The sequence below is a fragment of the Puma concolor genome, chromosome C1 (assembly GCF_028749965.1).
Source record: "Puma concolor isolate L17-30 chromosome C1, mPumCon1.1.hap2, whole genome shotgun sequence".
Classification (NCBI taxonomy): Eukaryota; Metazoa; Chordata; class Mammalia; order Carnivora; family Felidae; genus Puma; species Puma concolor.
In genome coordinates this window covers 79,981,201-79,996,788 of record NC_141674.1, presented here as the reverse complement: position 1 = coordinate 79,996,788, position 15,588 = coordinate 79,981,201, and the positions used below count along the sequence as shown (strand labels likewise).

At 47.9% G+C, this 15,588-nt stretch overlaps 1 protein-coding gene across 1 annotated transcript in view; it reads left to right on the top strand.

Moving 5' to 3' along the window:
* The first annotated feature begins 1,295 nt into the window (after positions 1-1,295).
* Positions 1,296-15,588, top strand: part of BCAR3 (BCAR3 adaptor protein, NSP family member) — a 136,966-nt gene continuing 122,673 nt past the window's right edge. Inside the window, exon 1 of the mRNA XM_086717583.1 lies at positions 1,296-1,520. The gene's annotated coding sequence lies outside the window, so the exon portion shown is untranslated. The remainder of the gene's footprint in view (positions 1,521-15,588) is intronic.

Genomic DNA, 15,588 nt, shown 5'->3' with positions numbered 1-15,588 from the left:
CTAGGGACTGTTAGAACCAATATCATCATCATCATCTTCATCATCATTTTTTTTAAGTTTATTTATTTAGTTTGAGAGAGAGCATGCCAGCAGGGGAGGGGCAAAGAGAGAGGGAGAGAGAGAATCCCAAGCAGGCTGTGTGCTGCCAGTGCAGAGCCCGACTCAGGGCTTAAACCCATTGACCATGAGATCATGACCTGAGCTGAAATCAAGCACTGGATCCTTTTTTTTTTTTTTTTTAATTTTTTTTAATGTTTATTTTTGACAGAGAGAGAGAGAGAGAGAGACAGAGCATGAGCAGGGGAGGGGCAGAGAGAGAGGGAGACACAGAATCTGAAACAGGCTCCAGGCTTTGAGCTGTCAGCACAGAGCCCGACGCGGGGCTCGAACTCACAGACCACGAGATCATGACCTGAGCCAAAGTCGGATCCTTAACCAATTGAGCCGCCCAGGTGACACTCATCATCATCATCATCATCATCATTGTAAAGCATGATCATTTAATCTGGATTTTGCACCTCTACTACACTTAAATAATTGCTCCTATATTGTATTACTGAATAATTTTTATTGTTTTCTTATTTGTTTTTAATTACTAAAGTAATACAGAGAACACAGAAATTTTGGAAGATAGAAAACACTCTTTTGGTGTATTTTAGTACACTTTTCCATGTATGTAGATTTATTTTTTATTATTTTTTCAACAATAATGGTTACACTGTAGTTTGTTGTAGAGTCTACTGTTTCACCTAATAATAGATGATGAATATATTTCCATATTGCTATTCTTTTATAATACAGACTTTAGTAGCTGTGTAGTATTCCATTATATAGATTTTACATAAGCAGTTCTCCACGATTGGACTTTTATCAAACACTGATAGAAGAAGTGCCTACTATGAGCCAGGCATAGCTCTAAACTCACTTAACCCTCATCATGACCCTATAAAGTAAGTGCTACTGTTTTCCCCATTTTGCAGGTGGGGAACCTATGGCACAGAGAGGTTAAATAACTTGCCCAAGGTCACACCACTTTGTCAATGGTGGAACCACCTCGAAATGCAGATAATCTGACTGCACGTGTGTGCTTCCAATCACAACACTTTGCTTGCCTCCTGCTCTATTGAAAAGTAAAGACCTTTCTCCACCTAGGAGAAAGGTTTGATTTATAGAAGACTGCTCTGGCAAAAAAGGGAACCACTGTCCTGTGAGTCACTGTTATTTAGCATTAAATTGTGAGCTGTTCAGACAACGGGCAGGGAAGCATCTGGGCTGGGTGGGCAGTGTTAGCTCTATAGCCCAGAAGGCAATCCCAGGAGAGGCCGCAGACCCAGGTCCGACCAGCCTGTGACCCGGGTTACTCCCCTTTCAGCAGAACCAGCCTTGGAAGGCAGCCCCAGCCTTGCCTGAGTTCCCGGAATTTCCTCACACCAAACCCAGAAGGCCTTTGCTTTTTGCATTCAGCCACAGGAACAGCTGCATCTGATCCAAACCAGCCTCGGGAGACTGGGACCAGCCAGGTAGGAAGCTGCCAGCCTGGTGCTGGGCCCTGGAGCTCAGGGCAATGCTGAGCCAGCAGAAGCTGGCCCCGGGGGTGTGGAATGGTGTTGATCCAGCCTATGAAGTGGCTTCTGGAGTAGCGCCAGGAGCTTAAGAGAATCCTCTGACTAACCTGCCCAGGCTCCAGGGTGGTTGTTTCCTGGGTAATTCTGGGTCCTTATTCATCGTAGCTTTGAGTGTGTGCTTTAGATTTGACCACCTCCTCTCCTACCCTTTCACTTCCAGTAATGATCATATGATGTCATCACTAATGATGATAATTGTTCTGTTTTACTTGCAGAAACACAAGCGCACTATGGGGTGAACAATAGTTAACAATAGTTATCATTTTAGTGATGAGGCAAGGGAGTCACACAGAAGTTAGACAACCTGACATCCGGGAAAGGGTGTCAGGGCAGGGAAACTTGCCTTGAACCTGCACCCCAGAACAGGCCACCCCACTCTGGGCATCAGAAGGTAGCTGGGCTGGAAGGGAAATGCTAGATGCAGGGGAGAGCAGAGAGAGAGAGGGAGACACAGAATCTGAAGCAGGCTCCAGGCTCTGAGCTGTCAGCACAGAGCCTGATGTGGGGCTCAAACTCGGGAACCATGAGATCATGATCTGAGCGGAAGTCAGAGACTTAACTGGCTAAGTCATCCAGATGCCCTTAGAAGTTGCATTTTACATAAGTACCTTAGGCAATTGTTTACAGGAGCTTGGAGGTTTGTATGAAATAACATTTCTGCATATTTCCCTGGGAGGTCTATCAGTATGCCTTTATTGTTTTCTTTTACAAGAGCTCCTGGAACACACAGACACCACATCCAGAGTCAGTGTCACAGGGTAAATTGGTCTGGGGAGCCATGATTTATCACTGTAGTCCTAATACCCGCCCCCTTAAATGCTCAAGATCAGATGCTTAAATTTTTGTATAGCCCATGAACTTCTCTTCCACACATAAACCCACACCCCAAGTTCCCACTGGAGTTAAGACTCTACCCCCTTTTCCTAGCTGTGGAAACAACCTGGGTGGAGCAAGAATCAACTTCCCAACTTAGGAAGATCATTGGCTTCATTTGATAACAATCTAAAGACCGTAGAAAAGATGCTTTATAGTGGAATTAGGTAAGACTGGCAAAAACTGGCTTTCCTACCCTAAATCATTTTGGAGGGTGTGTCTATTGAGTTTTGGAGGTTTTTTGTTTTTTTTTTTAAGGAAAGAAAAGATGTATTGTTTTAGCTGCCAAAGTCTTTGAAGATAAACCACAAAAAATAAAAGTGCAATGTCTGATAGGCTTTAAAAATTAAAAACAAAGAGTTGCTGGTATGCTAGTCAGTTACAATAATGTTAGTGCCTGGATTAATGATGTAGTCTCTGACTTGATCTTCTACAATCTATTCTCCCCACTGTGAGCAGATCAGTCACTTAAAAGTGCTATAGAGGTGCCTGGGTGGCTCAGTCGGTTAAGCTTCTGACTCTTGATTTTAGCTCAGGTCATGATCTCACAGTTCATGAGATGGAGTCTGCATCAGGCTCCCTATTGATAGTGGAGACTGCCTGAGATCCTCTCTCCCACTCTCTCTCTGCCCCTCCCAACCTCATGCTTTCTCTCTCTTTCTCAATAAATAAATAAACATTACCCAAAAAGTGTAATAGATCAGGTCACTCTCCCGCCTAAAAACACAGTGACTTCCTCTCACACCCAGATGGGGTCCCAGCTCCTCACTGGGCATTTAGGGCATGGCCCTTATCTTTTTGCAGAGACAGAGTGAAGCACAGAGGCTAAGTGCTCCACGGCCATGGCGCCCAATTAAAATCCGGCTCTGCCTTCTCACTAGCTGTGTGACTTTGGTTAAATGTGTCTACTTCTCTGTACCTGTGTTCTCATCCATTACCACAGAGAGTGGGGTCCCTTTGCTGGTCTCCTGGGCCTATTTGTCTACTTCCAGAGTCACAGTTTGGGGCTCTACTGGGATCAGGTTTGAAGTCTGTGAAGAATGTGGGTAGCTACCACTCTGACTATAATGAAACCACAAGTATGGCTGATTGCTGTATTCCTGAAATTAAAAACAGGGTGGGAGCATGCCCTCTCCTTCCTGTGGGAGTAGCTGAAGCATAAGTGCACTGAAATCGGATGCCCAGAGCTCCAGGGAGGGCTGGGACCTGGTGGGTTCTATGCCACTGGCCAGTGTGAGGTTTCCAGAGGGCTGGGGCTGTTATCAGACATCCAGTCTTCATGAAGTGTTCTGGCTTCATGCCTGCCTCTGAGGGAGCTTCTGGGACTGGCATGGCACAGTCAGATCAGGGACAGGGCACACTGCTGTCCCCACCATACAGGATCTGGGCCCGAGCCCAGGACTCCACAGACTTATTGCAGGACCTAGTTGCCACGGCAGCCACTTCCACTGCTCAAAGCCACATGCCAGGTGTGGGAACTAGGTCGGCTTGCTGACCTCCTGTGACCCTGGGCCTGAGCTGATAAGTTGGGGTAATAGAGAGGAGATAGGCTGCAGTTGTGTTTAAGACTTCTTTCTGGCCCATGTGCTTGGACTTCTTGTCAACCTTCTCCCTCCCTACATGAATACCCACCCCTACACACACACCCCTACACCTAGACACACATTTTCCCCCCCATAACACCAAACAGGATTCTTAGATCATTTTAAAAAAAGGGGCCCTGTGGCTTCAGGAGGGATCTGGGATCAGGAGGGCAGTGATGTGGGTATGCACAGGTTGGGGAAGGGGGCGGAATGTGTACAAGGATTAGTGTGTTGGCCCCAAGACCTTGCGACGTGAGATTATCTCTCCTAAAGTTCAGGTGGGATGGATCAATCCCTTTACAGGAGGGTTAGGTTTCTTCTGTGGATGAGCAGTGTGTCCACTCTACACCATCCCAAACCACAGGTTTGTGTGTGGCCTGGGCTCTTCGTTCTCCCAGCCCCTTCTCTGGACCAGGTCCCGCCCTGCCCCTGCAGGTGACTCGGGTGCCCTCAGAGGAGAAAGTAGCTATCAGGCAGGTGGCTTAGGGACACAGGAAGTGGCTTTTCTGTCTCGGGAATCCACTGTCTGACCTTGAGTCAGTAGGAGCATGTTGGGCCCCAGGGCAATCCTCTGTATCATTTGGGGCCTATAGATACCAAAGATGCAAATCAGTCTTCTGAAAGAGGCCCTGGGGGTGGGGCTAGAAAATGGGCCTGAGGGGTGGGGGGAGCCACCGTGTCAGACAGGCCCCTGAGGTCCTGACCAGCCTGGACTCTACCCTGTGCCCCCCGGTCTGCACCAAGTCTTTTTTGTCCCCAGTGGCTTTGTATTATTCCTCTTCTTGTAAATGTTTAATTTTGTTTTATCTTTTTCAAAGTTATATGCCTTTGTGAAGAGATGTCCCGTGCTAGGAGTCTGTGGGGCTTTTCTCATTGCCCAGCTGACCTGACACGTGTCGGGAGTTGGCTGTGAGCCAGGATGGGCCCTGGAACTTCTGTGCTGGCAGAAGGAACTTGTGGCCACAAGGGACAATGTTTCAGGGTTCTCCCTCTCCTCCCAAAGGCACATTTGGGGTCACATGTGGGGTCCCAGGTCCCCTAAAGGAGGCTCAATAAAGGGGACCGGTGACAGCAGAGGACACACCCCATGAGCTCGTTTTCAAGGAAAGAGAAGGATCTCACGATGACAGTTGTCTGTATGGTAGTGACTCAGCGCATGCATGTGCCAGGCCCTGTGCTCAGTGCTTTGCTAATGTTATTGTGTCTGATTCTCCAGGGCCAGTCCAAGAGGTGAGTACTGCTCTCTTATCCCCGTTTTCCAGGGCGGAACTTGAGGTCCAGAGAGGCTGAAGTGGTTCGCTGGAGGTCACGTGGCCTCAAGCAGCGGGACCAGTCCTGAAGCCCAGGTTTGACTCTGTAGGCTGTGCTTTCGACCCCCACCCCGTCTGCCTCCCACTCGACCACGTCCACTGCAGCCAGCCACCTCTGTACACTGGGGGCTGAGGGGTCCACGAACGTCTGGGCAGCCCTTGCCTCCAAGCCTGCTTCCCTTCTCCCAAGCCCTGAGCGTCAAAATGCCCTCCAGTGATGTAGTGTTCCTTCCTGTGGAATCTGCTGAAAGATTGCTCCCGACTGCGTCCATGTGTTCTCCACGGGAGAATCCCGTAGGGGAAAGATTATCAAAATACTTGCTGGCCTTGCAGGGAGTGCTTAGAGCCATTGCCAGGCCCTGCTGGGTGTGTGAGGTGCAAGGTGCCACCGTCCCTCTGGCTTCTGTTCGTATCTCTGCTGAAGGGAAATGGGAAGAATCCAGTGGAAGTTCTAGCTAGCCTTCGATAAGCCCAGCAGAGCACAGATGTCAGACAAATAAATAGGTATTTAAGAATTTTCTAGTTTCAGGGGTGCCTGGGTAGCTCAGCTGGTTCAGCGTCAGACTTTGGCTCAGGTCATGATCTCACAGTTCATGGATTCCAGCCCCGCGTGTCAGGCTCTGTGCTGACAGCTCAGAGCCTGGAGCCTGCTTCGGATTCTTTGTCTCCCGCTCTCTCTGCCCCTCCCCCACTCATGCATGCGCGTACACGCGTGTGCGCTGTCTCTCTCTCTCTCTCTCAACAGTAAATACAAATGTTTTAAAAAATAATAAAAAAAAGAAAGTATTTTCTAGTTTGGTGGGATCTGAAATCTGAACTGAATGAAGTGCCATTAGCACCCTCCTGGAGTCGTGAGTGTGCCAAGCCCCTCGGGTGTGACAGGAGCCCTGGGTCCCAGCCAGAAGACCCAACACCTTGCTGACTCTGCCTTTGTGGGGGCAAAGGGGACAGTGAGGAGAGATGACCTTTGAGAGGCAGGGGAGCATCTAGGAGCCAGGCTGTGTGAGCTTGATTCCAAGTCCCTTTCCTAAGAGCTGAGAGACTTTGGGCACATTCTGTCACCTTTCTGGGTCTCAGTTTTCCCATTTGTACTGTGTGTGTGTGTGTGTGTGTGTGTGTGTGTGTGTGTGTGTGTGTGTGTGTGTGTTAAATGGGTCTCTGTGTAATATCCCATCCCTGGAACGGTGCTTGGCTATTACATAAAAAGCACTAGGTAAACATTGTTATTATTATTTACAGCCCCTTCCTGCTCTCACATTTTATTAACTAAACTGTGGGTCTTGGCAGTTATTCCCTGAGAGGTGATGCTTTGGTTGAGTAGTGGGTTGAGAAGCTGGATGGAGGGAAAGAAGTTTCTCCCTTGCTGGCTCATATTTAATCAGCTCATGAGTTCTTCTACTCACCCTTCCTCCCCGCCACAAGGTACAGCTTTGATACAATTATTTCACCTGAATAAAAATCCTTAGGGGTGGGGTGCGGGGAGCAAGGAGTGTAATTTTCCCCTGAGGGTGCCCAGGAAGTATGATCAGGGAGGGAGAAGATAGTAGGGAGATTGGCTTCAGTTGCTAGAGCAAAACACTGTAAGCTTTTTCTGTTCCTTTGCACTATTTTGAGTTTCTCTCTCCCCAAGGGAGATACTTTGCAGGTGACATACTTTGGGTTAAAAAAACCCCATGTGTCTGAGCCAGAAAGATCAGAAAATTCAAATCAGAGCCCTGCCGCTTACCAGCTGGCCAAGGGTATTTCTCCTCTCTGAGGTTTAGTTTCTTCATCTGTAAAATGGAAATAATGATACATATTTTACAGGGTTTTTGGAGACTGAAATACGATCAGCTACTCACAGCACAAAACAGGGGCTCAGAAAAGCTAGTTTCCCCTCCCCTTGCCTCCCCTGGACATCTGTGCCTTAGAGGCTCCTCTACCTGCCTGTCCATCTTCGGTCCCAAGCAAAAAAGGCAGGAGGCCATCCCCAGGCTCCTTTCTGTTCTGTGCTGTTAGCTTTCTGAACAAGGCTATAATCTTTCTAGAAGTGCTCCTGGCAGGTTAGAACCTGTGAGCTGTCACCAGGAGTGGATGCTATTAAGGTGAGGCTATAAATAGAAACGGAACAAGGGGGGAAACTCAACAGCCCTTTCTCACTTGGCATTCGGCCAAAGGCTGGTGGCCTAGCTCTCCAGCTGAGGTCTCTGATAATAGCCAAGATTGGTGGTAGTCACAGGGTGGGCTTGGGGAGACTGCCTGTCTTTACCAGGTATCCTCCACCCCATTCAGGAGTCATTAGGGTTTGGGTGACTGGAGCCACAGCCGTGGATAGACTGGCCTTCTTTCCTCTGGCCAGGGAGACTTTGGATGGCCAGGGGTGGGCTGGGAGGGAGCAGGATGATGGTAAAGGGGGTGATAGGGAGGAGTAGGGCATAATCATGGGTCTGGGCAGCATATCAATAAGCTGACGTTCTGAGCTTCCACCCATTAGGGTTCCTGGGGCTCTCAAAGCCCTTGCTGTCTTCTGCCAGATCCTTGGCTTTCTCTTGCATTCATATAAGCTTTTCTCATTGCTGCTGCCAATGTCTTCTCCCTCAAAGTCACAACAATCCCAAATGGTACCTTTTTGCAATTTAGAAACAGGCACCTCTTCTTTCCAGCAAATGCAGTTCTGCACCAGGACAAAGAGCTTGGGAAATGGGTGCACAGGCTAGATTTCAGCCTCCATTTGCTCCTTCAGTTGAGCAACCTTTTGCAGTGAACAACCTGCACAACTGTGCACGGCAGCCCATTTTCCATTCTTTGCTTTAATGGTCTGGATTGGCCATGCTGCTTCTGCTGCTTATTCTGAACTTACTGCTCCCGTCTCCACTTTCCTTTCCATAGTATGGCCAGCTATTGATAGGTTACAAAAGATAGCCTGGCACTATCAACTTTTCCAGCCCCTCTTTGAAGAAGTTTGTGATCCATTAGTACTAGGGCTGGGTCAGAGGACATTTGAAGGGCTCCATAGAGTCCAATTCAGCAATAATCTTTGTGACATTATTGAGCAATCTAAGCCCAGGTGGAGATTTACCCCATCTCCTATAGAGTGTGAATACCTTGTCTATCCAAAGAGCTCCTGCAGAGGCTGAGGGCAGTGTTTCCCTCCACCTTATAGTATACACCTTATAGCCCTGGGCGTTCTAGCATCAGTCTTAGCTTTTCACCATTCCTCCCAGAGGTCTGGCAGGTTGGCTTGGAAATAACCTTCCTAAAGGCCTGCTCTGACATCCCAGAATTCCTGAGGGGGCAGGTATGTGGATCAGTGTCCTCTCTCCCACCTAGACTCCACAGTACAGTATTCCTTCACCAGTGACTGGCCCTTGGGGTTCAGGGTGGTCTGAAAACATGGCATTTTATGATTCCATGTCTCCCTCTCTTTAAACCCACAGTCTCTGTCAGAATATCCGGACCACCTGTTAGACACAAATGGTTCAAAGCCAAGTTTCTGGTAGCTTTGCCAATAGACAGGAGAGGCCACTCCCTTTGAGGAACAGAGATAGAGGTGGGCCGATCCCTGGGTGGTCCTCGTGCTGTATTCTGAAAGGCAGAAGGAGGGGAGAATTGACTTGAGACACAATCATAGGTGCAAGGAAGAGCCAGCCGTTGGTCACTGTGGTAACAACTAGGGGTGGAGAGACGCTGTAACCCTGTAAAACAATCCCCAAACTTTCTCCCTAGTTAATAGCTGGATGTTCCCAGGTAATCTGGTAAATGTAGTGTGTTATAGGGACATGTTTGAAGGGCACTAGCCCAGCTGTGTAGAGCCAGCAAAGAAGTTGTGGGGAATGCGATGCCTGGGCTGGGGGTAGTGGTGGGGCAGAAGGCAGTTGGATGAAGGAGGAGGGAAACCGAGCAATGACATGGCGGCTTGGGACAAGTGAGGGCTTCAGGGGAGCCACCCTGAGGAGTTTGGACTGTAATTTGTGGGTGGCAAGAAGCTCTTGAGGGGCTGTAAATGGCGGAGAGATGGGATCAGGCCCACATCTTAGCAGCATCGCTCAGGTGGCTGGGTGCAAGACTGGTTAGAGAAGGGCAGGATGGAAGGGCGGGAGACCAGCCAGGAGGCTAAGGTGACAGAGTCCAGGTGACAGAAGAGAAGGACCTCTACTGGTGTGGCAGTGGGGAAGGAGAGGAGGGCATGGATTTGAGGACCGTCGAGGCATAGAGTCCCCAAGACTTGGTGCATAGTTTGGCTGTGTGTGTGCATTTGTGTGGGGCGGTGATGAAGGGAGACTGAGACCCAGGACAGCTCCCAGGGTTCCAGCTCAGGCAAGTAGCCTGACATGTGGAAGAAAAGAGAAGGACTGGCTTCGGGGTGAGTTAGCTTTGGGATGTACTGGTTTTGAACTGTCTGTACCAAAATCAACATTTAGCAGACCATTTGGATGTGAGACTGTAGCTCAAGAAGCAGGTTGTAGTAAAACTATGGAGTGTGTGTGATAACCAGAGAGAGTGAGCTGAATTCAGGACCTGGATGCATCCACTTTCAGGGTGGTTGGAGAAAGAGGACCCACAAGGAAGATGGGCTGGAGAGGATTGGAGAGGTAGGAGAACCAGGGGAAAATGATGTATTAGACATCAAGGGAGTAGAAAGATTCACGAACGAGGAAGCGGTCACCAGTGTCACATGTAACAGAAAGGTCAATCACGCAATGTCCGAATCATGCCTGCTGGGTCATGCACTCTGAAGGCTGTTGTCTTCCTCACGGAGAGCACTTTCAGCAGAGGAACTGCAGAGCCGCTGGTGAACGAAAGGAGAGAGGTAGTATGGCAGGTGGTACCTGGTAGGTGGGATGGAGTTCAGGTGCGGATCACTGGAGGTGGGAGGTCAGCGTGCTTTGACACTGGAGCACCGGAGGTGTTGTCACAGGACAGACGTAGGTGGCTTTGAGGACTGGCCAGCTCCAGGCTGGTTTCGGAGGAGTGTCCGACGACAGGGAGAGCACAGTCCAGGGTTTCCCAAGAATGTGTGATCGTAAGGACACATGGAGTCTCGTTAAACACGAGTTCTCCAAGTCTCTGCCTGGATCTCTCCAACCCAGACCTGTAGGAGAGGAGCCTGGAAATCTGCATGTTCAAGTTCCCCAGGTGATTCTTAGGATCAGGCCAACTGGAGAACATTGATATCAGGGTGAAGAAGGGGGGATTTTGAGAAGAATGGATAGAGGAAAGGTTTGGAAGACGCCCTGGGAAGGAAGCAGAGAGAGGCAGGCCAGGCAAGAGGGCCCTGAAGAGGGTGGAGAGAAGCCATGCCCAGAGGGTTTATTTTGGATGGTGAGCAAGGGTTCCCCTTTCTTTACTGTGTGACAGAACTGGATCAAAGTCAACTTCTGGTCCTGGTAGGGAAGACGGGAGAGTGTGCCTGGAACACCAGTCGCTGAGTCATTTGTGGATGTGGGTTTGGATCGTCTCTCCTCTGAATTGTCTCATCTGTAAATAGGGGGAAGGTTGAAAGTCAAATCAACTCCTCTGCCTCTCTTCCTCTTCCTTGTTGTCTGGCTGTCATCCTGGCGGGTCCCAAGAGAAAATGGCCGGAACTTGTCACTGGGTTTCAAAACACAGAGGGGCTTTATTAAGTTACCTCATCTCTGTTTCCAAATAGAGCCAATAAAAAGCTAAAAGGCCATTCTAAGAAGGAGTTTACACCATCTCTGAAATTTTATAGGCTCAGATAACCCTCCTAGGACTGGAGGGTTTCCTCTTTTCACCCTGTGGTGATTCAAGCAGGGCATTGCTGGGTCCTGGAGCCGGCAGCAGATAGATACATAAGTGGAGTCGGCAGCCACCAGTATGACAACCACCGCTGCCCAACTCAGTATGCATTCCTTACCTGAAATTCCACAAGGAGGCAGGTGAGGTTGAAGCAGCCAGGTGTGGGAGGAGAGACATGGGCTTTAGAATCCCTATCAGATCTATATTCCAGTCCTCTGATGCTTTCTAGACATGTGACCTTAAACAACTTAACTTCCCTGATCCTCAATTTCTTCTTCTGGGAAGAAGGGCATAATATCTACCTCTGGGGGCTGCTGTGCGGATTAGACAGGCGAAGCACAGAGTGCCAGGCGTAGGTGCTCAAGCACCTGGCAGAGTCAGTCACTATGGATCACTGTTGACTGCAATCTGCATGGAGAACCCAGAGAAAGGGACTGGGCAGGGAGAGTACAGGGGGTAAGGGTCCCTGGAGGTACTGTTGACTAGTTTCTGTCTCCAGTAGTTACCAGAATGACTGCAGTCCAGGTTCACAGAGGCATCTTACCTGTTCTTTATTGTTACTTTGTTACCAGAGGTGGTAACAGTATAGTATTATTTCTGTGTACATGCTTCAAGGTCAGGGACTACCTGATCTGCTGTCCCTGGCACTTAGTACTTTGGGTGTTCATTAATAACATACTCTGAAGAAACAGAAACCACAAGTCGAATCATCTGGAGTGCAGTGTTTAACAAAGGCCAATGTGACTCACTTCAGAATATGCAAGGATTATTCACTAATTTCCTTCCATGTGGTGCATTTGTCACTGCCTGGTCATGCTGGGAAGAAGAGTTCTTCTTATGCCTTCCAAGTTCAGAAGCCCCAGGACAGAGACAGATGAGGTCACATGGGGAGCACACGGGGGTTTGAACTTCCTGGAAATGCTGACAACCAAGAAGTGTGCCTCCTGCTCTCATTCAGACGGGTCCTCTGAGCAGGAGGAGAACAGGGCAGCAGCTTAGTTAGCCCCCCTAAATCTACAACAGGAGAAAGGAATTTTCCTCAGGCTGCCTGGGGATGACGAGGAAGATGACTGGCACATTCCCCTGTAGGAAGGTTGCTGACCCAGGGCAAGGCCCTTCTATGTGGTTTCCTGCCATGGAGGAAATGCAAGTGTATGTGGAGGCAGACTGTGATGCCCAACCCACTGAAAACTCCCACCGCTCGCACCCTGTGCCTGAAAGTCTGTTCAAAAGTCCAGTTCATAGATATCTACCGAATGCCTACCAAGTGCCGGGCACTGAGTTAACCCAGCTGGCTTATTTCTTTTAAGAGTCACTTTGCTATGTCATGCCATTCTCAAGCAACTCAACCCTGACTCCCCCACTCACTATGAGAAATAGGGGTTTACACTGGGAGGAGATGTGGACAGCGGAGTCAGGAAGTCCAGTTGAGAGACTTCCGTGTCTTCGCTATGTGAACTTGGCTGGTTACTCGGCCTCTGTTTTTTCATCTATTTAATGGGCTTAATCACCTGAGTTGCTGAAGGGATTGACCAAGGTGATGTGTAAAGCTCTTAGTCAAGCACTGGTGAACATAGCTATGAATTTGAATTCGGGCTGTGTTTCCTCCCACAGACCCTTGTGTCCTCTGCCCCTCATGGCAGACACCTATACCAATTCTAGGCGTGCTTGACTGTGTCCTTACCTTTCGGTAATCTTGGTACCCCATTCAAAGGAGTTCCAAATGGCCGCCACCCACGAGGAGTGCCCCACACCAACTGAGTGTGTGTGTGGTGGGGGGGAGGGGTTCATGTGAAGAAGGAACCAGAAAGGAAAGGACCAAATTGATGACCTCGCCCAGCCCTCCAGCTTGCTATCCCAGATGCCCTTGCACTTGGGTATTGAGATGTGTGTGGCAAGCACTTCATTACTAATAACGCAGTACCGCAGATTGTAAATAACGTATTTAAAAAGTCAACTGGCAGACACAAGATTGTCTCTATCTTAATATCACTTTTATGCGCTTGCCTTCCAAATGGCTTTTCAAATTTAAATTTTAACTGGTCATTATGGTGTTTTCAAGCATACACACAAGGAAAGAAAATAGTGTAGTGAATCCCAGCTTTAATAATTATCCACATTTGGGCCAGCAAAGGGTGTCCTGAGTGAAAGAGAAAGTTGTGGGATCATGCCCTGGGATTGCATACCCCTGCACTAACCTGGGAGTGAGTTCTACAACATTCATGTCTTGTTGGAAAAAAGGCTGAGAATTCTGCATCTTTCCAATCCATTTCGGGTTGCCATCTCTTCCCTCTGGAGAATGGTAGTAACCCCTACATGGCCAGGATTGACCGAGCTCGATAAATGGGTGGTACCATTGGAGCCTCACAAACAGAGTGTCCTCTCTTTGCTCCTGACTGACCCTCTCTACTCTTGAGTCGAAAATGAGGAAGGATCAGACAGAGGCAAGAGATTGCTTAGCTGTGAGCCATGAGCTAGCCTCCACTATGGACCCTCCGACCATCTCTCAGCAGCCACCTGCCTGCTGAGGTCATCAGTGTCCTCCAGGATGGCTTGCGTCCTGTTTTGTAGAATGATGACTACTGTTTTTGATAAGCACCTTAAACAATGGAGAGAAAGGGATAGTGTAATCTGACCCTGAGCTGTGTGGACCCCATAGGGAGGGGGTCTGTCACACTTATCAGTGAATCAACTTTAGCTCTGAGGTGGGAGGAGGCCATTGTCCCCACTCAGCAGTGGCAGCCTATGAACTGATGAACTGATGAAACATTTCTCCCAGAGGCGTGATTATTACCATACTGTCATCATTTCTATAGTGCTTTCCTTCTGAGAGGCTGTGGTCACCACCCCCCAGCCATGACATCCCCACAATTACTCAGGCAGTGGGGGTCCAGGAAAGAGCAGGGATTGTAGAATGAGAAAATCTATATGTCAGTCCTGGCTCTGTTGTTTAATTGGTTCAGTGCTGTTGTTCTGTTATTTGATTTGCTCTTGGGCAAACCCCTGAACCTCCTACCTCATTCAAAAAATGGGGATGATGATGTTTTACCCCAGAGTGATTTAAAAACCCATATAAGGATTATTCATTTTATTTTCTTAACTGCACTGGCTTTAGGCAAAACTGTAAAAAAAGTGAAGGGTTAATTCAGCACTTCCCACATTCTGCATCTGAGCCAATTCCCCCTTATTCCCAAGTCCCCCTTCTCTGCTTATCCTGAAAGCATCAGATGCTTCCAGCCAATGAAAAAAACAGCCATTTACATTAATATTCACAAAACGGCTGGTAATTTAATCTCAATTGAGGAAACAGTCTCTATTTTTCAAGTGGTCACTAAGTGCCAGGCACCGACTATATTTTGTGCAGTCCTCACAGCAGTGTCATCAGGTATGTGACCATCATCCCCATTTTACAGATGAGGAAACTGACAGAAGTAAGATGTTTGCCAAGAATCATGTAGCCAATCCACAAAAACTGGGATTCAAATGTAGTTATGTCTGACTCTAAAAGCACTGCTATTTGTTTGTTTATATCCTCTTTGTAAGATATTATAACCTAGTGATTCAGAGCACAAACCTGAGCCAGATGGCCTGGGTTCAAAGCTCAGTCCCTTTACATATCACTGTGTGACCTGGGCAGGAACTGTGTCCTCATCCATAAAAAGGGCTAAGAATAGTGCCACCTCATAAGATCATTGTTGGAATTCAATGAGTTAACGTGCATAAAGCTCTTAGAATGGTACCTGACACATAGAAAGCACTATGTAAGTTATCATTAATTATGAAAGCAGTCAGTGCTCAAGGAAAAAATTCAAACAGTTTGGAATAACATGAAGGACAAAGCAAAGTCCTCTCCTGCTCACCTGTCAATTTTACCTCTCAGTTTGATGGGAGAAAATCCTTTCAGACATTTTGTCCATGTAGACACATAACCCCACACTAATATATGTTTGCTACTTTTACATTAACAGAGCAACTTGTTTTTTTTCACTTTATGACATTTCAGATACGTTTCTGTATCAGTTCCTATAGAATTACCTCATTCTTATCAGTTGCACAGTGTAATGTAGTCATCTCTCTTCAGATAAACACGCTTTTATTTAAGCTGCAAACAATGCTGCCATGAATATCCTAGTGTGTACAGGTGAGTGAGTATTTCTGCCGGAGAGATTCCCAGAAGGAGAGTTGTGGGGAAAAGAACACATTCAGAGGTAGTGTTCTATTAGGTCATCCATTAAGGATTAACATTGTTTTACAGAACAGAGAACTGTAGAGAGAAGTTGGTGCCTAACACAAAGGAATGAGCAGCTAATCATGGAGTTTTAAGTGATAACATTGTTAGGAAGATTTTTTTTTTTTTTAAGATGGTGAGTGAGTGCTACCAACATCCCACAAACCATTCTATTAGGCTGAAGCCCACTTATCTGGGAGACCAGCTTTGCTATCAAAGATTGAATTAGT